General features: G+C 34.7%; 1 non-coding gene across 1 annotated transcript; it reads right to left on the bottom strand.

The window, feature by feature from the left end:
• Positions 1–1,397: 1,397 nt before the first annotated feature.
• On the bottom strand, positions 1,398–1,504 carry LOC128040038 (small nucleolar RNA R71). Its single transcript, XR_008194698.1, has one exon. It is a non-coding gene; the product is annotated as a small nucleolar RNA R71 (small nucleolar RNA).
• Positions 1,505–9,400: the final 7,896 nt, after the last annotated feature.

Below are 9,400 nucleotides of genomic sequence, written 5' to 3' on the forward strand. Positions count from 1 at the left end.
CGTGATTGAATGCTATAGAATTAGTTGAGTGATACTAACCAGACGACAACTAGTAGACATAATAATTAAAAAGTGCATGCTTAATATAGATCCTAACCTCACTAAATTAAAGGTTCATAATAACTCAAAAGAGCTCTATTATCTTGCATAGTTTTTAGGTTTATATGATTAAATTGTTTGAAACCTAACCCGTCCTTGTTACTTCACAAGAATTCTAAGAAGCCCTTAGTTGAATATAATCAGGAAAATGCATGTTTTTCTAAGTAAAGATTCCGAAAGGACTTAATTCTGGTTTCAAACTCATGAAAGATCGAGTTGCGTTGGATTATTTTTTCGGGACACTATTACCATGGTGAAAATGAACTAAGTTAATTGATGTAATTATTCTAGCCTATTCATGTTTTTGTTGTTGAAATCTTGTGACTTCTGCTGCTAAATCCATCTCATCCATTTTAACCATTCATTTCATTTGTATTAGGGTTAACTTGCATCAGGGATCACTTTGCATCTAGTCATTTATTTTTCCAACACTCAAAATTATTGTGTTTTTCTTACCAAATTGTGAATATTAATTTTCCAAAATATTGATTAACATATACAGTCCTTGTGGAGACGATAACTCTTATACTTATTACTTCATAATGACTGTGTACACTTGCTCAAACCACACGTTACAAGTTTTTAGCCCCGTTGCCGAGGACTGTTGCCTTAATCATTTTTGTGAAATGATTCTTTGCAATCTGGTTTTTATTTTATTTTTATTTAATTTCTAAATTTACTAATTAATTCTTTATTTTTTATTTTATTCTTTATTTTTTGTTTTTGATTTTCTTTTCAAGTATTCATGAGTATAGATCGAATCATCGATTTGCTCCCTGTATACCCTGAAATCAAATGGGAATTTAGACAAAGAAGATGAGAAAGATTAGCCCAGAGACAAGCCACATAAATGGACCTTAAGAATCAAAATGATGTTCAGGGAATGAAGCTGCTAATGCTTAAAATCCAATCCTTGTTGCTGATGATAGGTATCGACCCATAATACGGTATGTCATGCAACTTTTTAACAAACTAAATCCGGGAATTAGGAGATAGGAGATCGAGGCACCGTAGTTTGAATTAAAGCCTGTGATGTTTCAAATGCTTCAAACAATCGACTAATTCAATGGAATGCCTCCAGAAGATCCACATATTTATATTTGATTGCTTATGGAGGTAAGAATTCCTTCAAGATAGTTGGTGCAATTGAAGACACACTAAGGTTGAAGTTGTTTCCATACTCATTGTTAGATCGGGCACAAGAATGGCTTAATTCATTGCAATCCAATTCAATTTCTACTTGGCAAGAATTAACTAAACGCTTTCTGGTAAAGTATTTCCCACCTAGCAAAAATGCTAAGTTGCGGAGTGAGATTACCACTTTTCAACAAATAGATGGTGAGTCCTTATACGAGGCATGGGAAAGATTCAAAGAGCTACTACATAAATGCCCTCACCATGGGATTCTGTATTGCATCCAATTGGAAACATTTTATAATGGTCTCGATGCACACACAAGGTTGGTGGTATATACTTCTGTATATGATGCTCTCTTGTTGAAGACTTATACGAAATCATTGAGAGAATAGCTAATAACAATTACTAGTGGCCAACAAATCAAGCAGCTTCAGGAAGATGAGTAGCTGGCTTACATGAAGAAGACGCTCTTACCTCACTCTCATCTTAGGTATCATCTACCTCTTCAATGTTGAAATAGTTTACTACTAATGGTTTAAATCATCTTACAGCTCAACCACCAATCCACTACCAAGGAGGTTGATACGAACTCATATCCATTGATGAAATCAAGTCGCTTGTTGCCCGATAGTAAAATTAAGTAAAAAAGTTTTTGGTTTATCAAATGGTTGTTTTCAAAGGTTGATAGTTTAAAATAAAGGAAAATAACTGAAAGATAAGTTGATGGAAAGATGGACTTCGATCTCAACAACGGAAGAATGAACCACTATTAAAGAATAAATACCAGATTCTTATATTGCTATCAAGGGGAAAGATGGATAGAATGATAGGACTATGACCCTCTATCTAGGAAGATAGGAACCAGTCGGTATAAAGGGTTGAACGCCACACTCTTAGAGTTATAAGTTTGAAAAGGAGACAGATTGATGCCACTAGCAAGCTAGATAAGTCAATTTGAATCACAAAGAACAATGAGAGTTGAACAACTCACAAATATGTTAAAATTCATTCAAGGATCAAAAGTTCTCAAAACCGGTTACAAGCAAACTATTTATAGGATGACAAGTACCAGCCGAATAGACACAAAATAATTACAACTAAAGAAATCTAAAATTCAATTTAATTAAGCTGACTAGTTCTTGAAGAATTTAATTAATTAGCTTGACAATTGAAGTCCCCGAATAGTCATTGAAGCTTGACACTTAAAGTTCCCGAACAGTCATTAGAGTGGACTTAGAGTTGAGCTGAATGAATTACTAACTTGATCGGTCAATGATGATTATGATTCTAAGTTAATGCTCCCTTAGTGCACCGAATGTATGAGCAGTTAATCAACGCAACTTGTGGCGCCCGAAGGGTCTTTGGTGTGAACACTCGGATTTGAATGGTTCTTTGGGTGTGAACACCAAGTATTGAATGGTCCATTGATGTGAACATGGATGGTTGGTTTATTAGCTCACACAAAGATCAATGATTGTCTCATTGTTTCACGAATAGACACATAAACGAGTGCATCAAGCAGCTCCAAGGTTCATGAACAATCGGGTGCACGTTTCTCCTTAAATGAGCTTCAATGAAACAAGAATAATGCATGAATGTCCAGCCGACTATTTGAATAACCTGTAAGACAAATTAAACCTCAATTAAGACAAACTAAAACACCAATTTAATGTGTAAGACGCTAAGACACAATTAAGAAGTCTAACTTAGACATGTATTAATGCTGTACAAACTAGGACACAATTAATAGACTTAAAACAACTAAGATAATCAAACATGTAATAATGTTGTTGGGAATTAAAACATAATTAATATGATTGAAATAACTAAAGAACGTTCTTATTCATCAGCTAAATTAGTTAGCTAAGTTTGAATTCGGTTTGAAGCAGATTGCATGGGCCACTTGACGAGCACTCCTAAGCTCGATCAATGAGTCCGGTTGAAGCTTCTCCCCAAACTTGTTCAACTAAGGCCAAAATTTCTTCTTTGAACTTCTTGGCTCGAGCTCGAGTAATTGGACCAGGTGGTAGTTCGATTGGCTCGCCATTAGATTTGATGGAGCTCTTAGACGAGGTCATATTAAAAGTGGACCGAACAACAATTACATGCAGCATGGATGAAATCAACCACTTAGCCTCAATAAACAAGTTCAAAAACCACCACAAGTTGAACCTTTCAATAATTTGGAGAATTTTTTGAAAAAATACATTGCTAAAAATGATGTCTTGATTCAAGGCCAAGAAACAACATTGGAAAATCTGGAAAATCAAGTGAGACAAGTAGCTAATAAGCTTAAAACCAAACCCCAAGGTGCTGTACCAAGCAACATAGAAAATCCTCTACCGGTCGAGTCTTCCAATAATCTTGAAAGCTGATTAAAAGCATACATGGAAAAGAATGATGCAACTTTGAGAAAATTGGAGAACAGTATGGGATAGTTTGCGAACGAACTTTGAAATAGACCACAAGGAGCTCTGCCTAGTGACATGGAGAACTTAAGAAAATTAGGCAAGCAGAATTGCAAAATGGTCAAATGAATAAGCTGAAGGACTTTAAAACCCAAGGAAGTTGAGGTTGAGGATGAACCTCTCGAGAAAAAGGAAAATCAATGAACAATTGAAATTCCTGCACTAGAGAAGCTAAATTCTGCAAATTCTGAAGAGGTAAAATCTAAACTAGTGAATTCTGATAAGCTAATCCTTTCGTTAGATGTAGATATATTACCTCGGAAAACTGTCCATTCCAAGCCAAAGTTCTACAACCTTCATATCCTCAAAGACTCCAAAAACATAAGTAGCAACAAGATACTTAATTCAAGAGAATGTTGGATGTGTTGAAATAGCTACATATCAACATTTCATTGGTGGAAGCTTTGGAGCAAATGTCAAACTATGCAAAAGCTGTGAAGGAATTTCTGTCTAAGAAGAGAAGGCTTGGGGAATTTGAAACTATAGCCCTGACTACAGAATGTAGCCTACTTTTTCAGACAAATTTACCTCCTACGTTGAAGGATCCAGGAAGTTTCACCATACCTTACAATATTAGAGAATCTTATTGTGGAAAGGCTTTATGCGATCTAGGATCGAGTATCAATTTGATGCCTACGTCTGTGTTTAGACGATTAGATATCGGTAAGGCCAAATTGTCATGTGTGAAATAATATGCAAATTTTGCAAGTATTCACGTCGAATCAAGTAATAAAGTGATAAGCGAGATCGTCTTCACAAGGTATAAGAGAGCTCAAGTTATTATAATAAATTATGGTTATTGTTATTGCAAAACCAAGTTAATTACGATGTGTTTATTTAAAATTGTAAGGATGTGTGTTAAACGAATATTGACTAATACTGGAAAATGCTAAGGCAAAGCAAGAGTGACAATGCAATGGCAATTACAAGAATAATTACGTGAATAATCTGTGAGTGAATAAGTAAATAACTAAGAATGCTATTGCAAAGGATAGAAGGTCTACGATGTAGATTAGGAAGGTTAGGATTACTAAGAATCTGCCCTTACTTTCAGTAATGCCTCAGCAAAATCGTACATAAGGTAGTAATCAGTGAGGGGAAGTTTAAGCTACCAGCATTCTTCTCAGGACACCGATTTACTGCCTGAAAAATGATCCTCCCAACATTAATTCTTCTCTCTTTTATAATAGAGTGCAGCAAAAGCATTCTCTCTTTCGAAAAAGTTGTATTGTGCATAGACGGCATAAGTCGGCTCCTTAGAAAATGATACCATACTTTCATAATAGGCTCCAAAAAAGCCCTCTCAATAGTATAACACTCTTGATTGGAAATAATCTATCGTGTTCCTTCAATACATAAATCATCCAATACCTAGGTTAAAACCTCAGTAGTGGTACTTTCAGAAAATGTTGTGTATTCATCTTGGACACCTCCAAGACCAAACTATGCATTAATATGGTCTTCATCAAAAGAAACGGAAGTGTCCCTTTTGTAGATCAAAGGAGAATCTAGAGAATTGACATGGGCATAAAATTCTTGAAAAATTTTCCTTAAAATGTCCTCGGGGTGAAAATAGAAAAGGTTTTACCCGTGCTTTTCTACTATGGAGGACACAGAGTCATCGTATCCCATGTATGGTTCATCTTTAAGCATCCCAAGCTCTTATGATGAACTGAGGTTGACTGAGGACTAAACTGTAAAATTTTCTAAAGTACCAAGTTGATGTCACGATGTTGCGAGAATCAAGTCGTGACATCAAAAATAGAGGCTTGTCTTCGTGACTTTAGAGGGGATGTCATGACTTTGAGAAAACAGTGGGTGTTGTCATGACCATGGAGCAAGGGAATGTCGTGACGTTACTTTACAGATACCCATCAGCTTGTGTGAGCAGCATCGTATAGCTACATTCTGACCGTCAGCTCGTGTGAGCAAACCCATTTACGGCTCGAGTGAGAAATGATGTAAATGAAAAGGAAAAGGAAAAAGGAAAAGGAATGGTTTCAACCATAAGTTTAGCACACTTTGTGTGAGCTTTCCTGCGTATCCGATATTATTCTAAGTGGTTCAATGGGCATGAAAAGGGAATTAACGGTAAGTATTCAAATGACTTATGTTATGAAAACTATGAAAAGTAATGAAAAGAAAATGTACAATGAAATTATGTCTATGTTTAATAAATTGATGCTTTCAAGTGATGTTGTTCATGTTTAATGACTTATTTTATGTTAATTCAAGTGAGCTATGAATTGATGCACTAACATGAGTTGTTGATGACGCTTAGGCTTGTGCCAAGCTATTGGTTGGATTGTATTATGTTTAATTTTAAAGTTATGCATTGAAATGGTAAGCATCCAAATGGAACTATGCTTATGTTCCTGAGAAGGTGGTATGAATCAAAATATGTATTTTCTAATGAAAAGGGCTATCATGTGGTTGATGTTTATGCTTATGTCTTGTATTATTCAAATGAAATGGGTAAGAAAAGGTAATGAAACAGTAAGTTCATAATTGCGATGTAATATGATGAAAAAGGGATTGATGAGTTGAATGATGTACTTATATGTGAGAAATTTATGTATGCTATGGATGGATTTACTTAAGTCATGAGTAAATACACCGATTTGTGAATTGATAATGTTATTTAAGTTTATGCTAAGTAAATGGAATGGAAAGTAAGTAAAAGGAATTAGTTCATAGTTTCATGAAAAAGTTTACAATTGTGTAATATGTCTTATAAAATCCTATTGTGTTAGGAATGAAAAATATATATAATGGTGATAGACTTACTCATTTGTGAGTTGATGGTTATGTAGTTGATATCTTGAAGCATTGGTATAGGTTTATGTTTGCCTATAAAGTTCGTTATTGAAATGGAATGTTATGTTTAAGGTTTATATGAGCTTACTAAGCATTCAATGCTTTGTGGTTGTTTTCCTTTAAAAATTATTGGAAGCTGAACTGGTTTGGAAGCTCGTCGGAGATCTATCACACTATCCAGTGATTATATCGGTAGTTTTGATGTGTTGGTCAAGGTTATAAAGACATCTATAGGTGGACTTATGTTTAATGATTTAGTTGTTATGTTTGGCATGTATATATGGTATTATGGTTAGTGTGCTTTTGGCACTTTAATGCCTTGATGGTTTGTGTTTTTATGGCTAAGTTGATGCATGTTTGAATGAACAATTTGGTATGTGATGGTGTGCTTATAATGTGGCTAAATTAGGTTATGCTTTGAGATGGTTATGAGCTATATGAATTGGTATGAATATGGTCAATTATGCATATGATTAGGTATATTTGATTTTTTGTGTTTGAGGTGCCTATATGGCAAATTGGTTGGTTGGCTAAATGGCTTATTTAATTGGTCTTATTATGCATGATTTTGGTATGTTTTAAGGTCTTGATTATATGTGCAAGTTACTTGTAGGTTCATGTTTGAATGGGTGAAAGAAATGGCTTGATTTTGGCCATTTTCTTGTCCACACGGCTTAAGACACGGGCGTGTTAGGCCATTCTGAGTGTTACACGGCCTGACACACAGGGATGTGGCTTGGCCGTGTGACCCAAGTTAGAGAGTTACACAAGCACGGACAAGGGCTGGGACATGGTCGTCTGTCTCTATTTCGATTGTTACACGATCGGAGACACAAGTGTGTTTCTCAGCCTTGTGAGTCACACGGCCCAGCCACACGACCGTGTAACCCCTGTAGTGTCCATTTTTCTAACTTTTTCCTCAATGTTTCAAATCTTTCCAATTTAGTCCCAAATCATTTCTAAAGTGTTTCTAAGGCCTCTAGGGCTCGAATAAGAGACGATATGCATGTGTATGAATGAATTATACTATGGTAATGAAATGTTTGCAAATGAATGTTTTAAGTTATGGTTTTATGGTAATACTCCATAACCCTTTTCTACCAACGGATACAGGTTAAGGGTGTTACACATAGAGTCATATCAATTCGCCTGTAACAAAACAAACACTCATATAAGTTTATAAGAGCTTAGCTAGGAAAATACCATTTACCTGTGTCATTTCTGCACATCTCAATTGGTAAATTATTTAGATGCATATCGTTATGAACCTTCTACTTAGTCACTAGCAAATACTCCCTCAATTTCCAGTCTCATTTACACGTCAAATACCATACCTTGTTCAAAACTAATTTCATACCCATCAACATCTTCGGTATGCCACTTATTTCAATTTGACCTTTCATAATTCTTTACCCATTTCCTTTACAGAGGCCTATAAGACCAAAACACCGTTACTATTGTATACATAACTTTAAGCCATCATTCCACAATCCATGTTTGATCTCATATACAGATAATAGGTGATGTGATCCCAGCCGCATCATGTTACGACACAACTCAACGACATCGAGATTGGCCCAAACTTGAGGGGCCCAAGTGCAAAATGAAGCTTTTAATTTTATTTTGTTAATTTGGTTGTTGGAATAAGGACTTTAATTCATTTACTCTTTTGTCTTTAATTATGTTTTAGTTTTAATATCATTAATATGTATCTTTAATTAATGTCCTGCATTATTAATCTACATCTCTTAACTATGACATGCATTATGTAACCCCCATGTTAGTTTAAGTTTGCATCATTAAATTAAGTCATGTATCAAGTAACTCATTTGTTCATTTAGTCTGCATCCTAAACCTTGCATTTAAGCATCTTAGTTGTTTAATATGTTTGAGTTTGTTTATATAAGTATGTTGTTTAATTGGTGTTACATTTTGATGCATAAATTAAAGTGTGTTTATTTTCATTTTAAATAAGGTGATTTAAGTTGCATGTTCAATTAATTTGTGTGCATGAGTGTTATTAAATATTTTGTTATTAAAGTGTGTTTATTTTCATTTTAAATAAGGTGATTTAAGTTGCATGTTCAATTAATATGTTGTTTTAAGTTACTATTTAATCTTAAATATCTATTTTTCAGGTGACTTTTCATATGATTAAATACTCTTCAAAGTGGGACAGTTTCAAAGCTTTTAAAAAAACATTAAGGAGGCTGTTTAATGGACTAAAAGAGATTCTTCAAGTATGAACGTTTTTGGAGTCTTAAGTCTTCATCATGGTGCCATTTAAGAGGATGTTACACAAGCTTTTATCATGTGGTTACAAGGGAGCTTAAGGGACATCAATCAAAGACATTAAGGATGCTTAAAGTCTTCATTAAGGAGAATTGGCATGCCTTTTCAACTACATCAGGTTCCAATAAAGAGACATGACTCACTGGCTTCCTTATATGAGTTTAATATGAAATTAAAGCTTCTAATAACTTTATTTAATTGCTGAAGGTGAAAGGTCACAAATAGGCATTTGAACAGTCATAATAATACCTATAAATAGTTCTTACATTGTTTGAGGTTAGATAACTTTTGAATTTTAATCAAATTTTATGAACTTTGTGTTCTTGAGTGATTTTATCTCCTCTCAAAATTTTGTACAAGTCTCGTTGACTTATCTAGTGTGCTAGTTGCATCTCCTGACTTGCTTTGTACTTATCACTCATCACCGAGTGTGGCATTCTCCAAAATATACCTTTGGTTCCTAGCTTCCTAGTTAGCGGGTTAAGGTCCACCTTAAGTGATGTATAAGTCTCAGGTCAGCACTTTGATATAGCGTTGGTTCTTTCTTGTCCTTAAGATTATTTTTCCACATCCGCCACTTATCCGAC

This window comes from Gossypium raimondii, chromosome 3, assembly GCF_025698545.1.
Source record: "Gossypium raimondii isolate GPD5lz chromosome 3, ASM2569854v1, whole genome shotgun sequence".
Taxonomy (NCBI): domain Eukaryota; kingdom Viridiplantae; phylum Streptophyta; class Magnoliopsida; order Malvales; family Malvaceae; genus Gossypium; species Gossypium raimondii.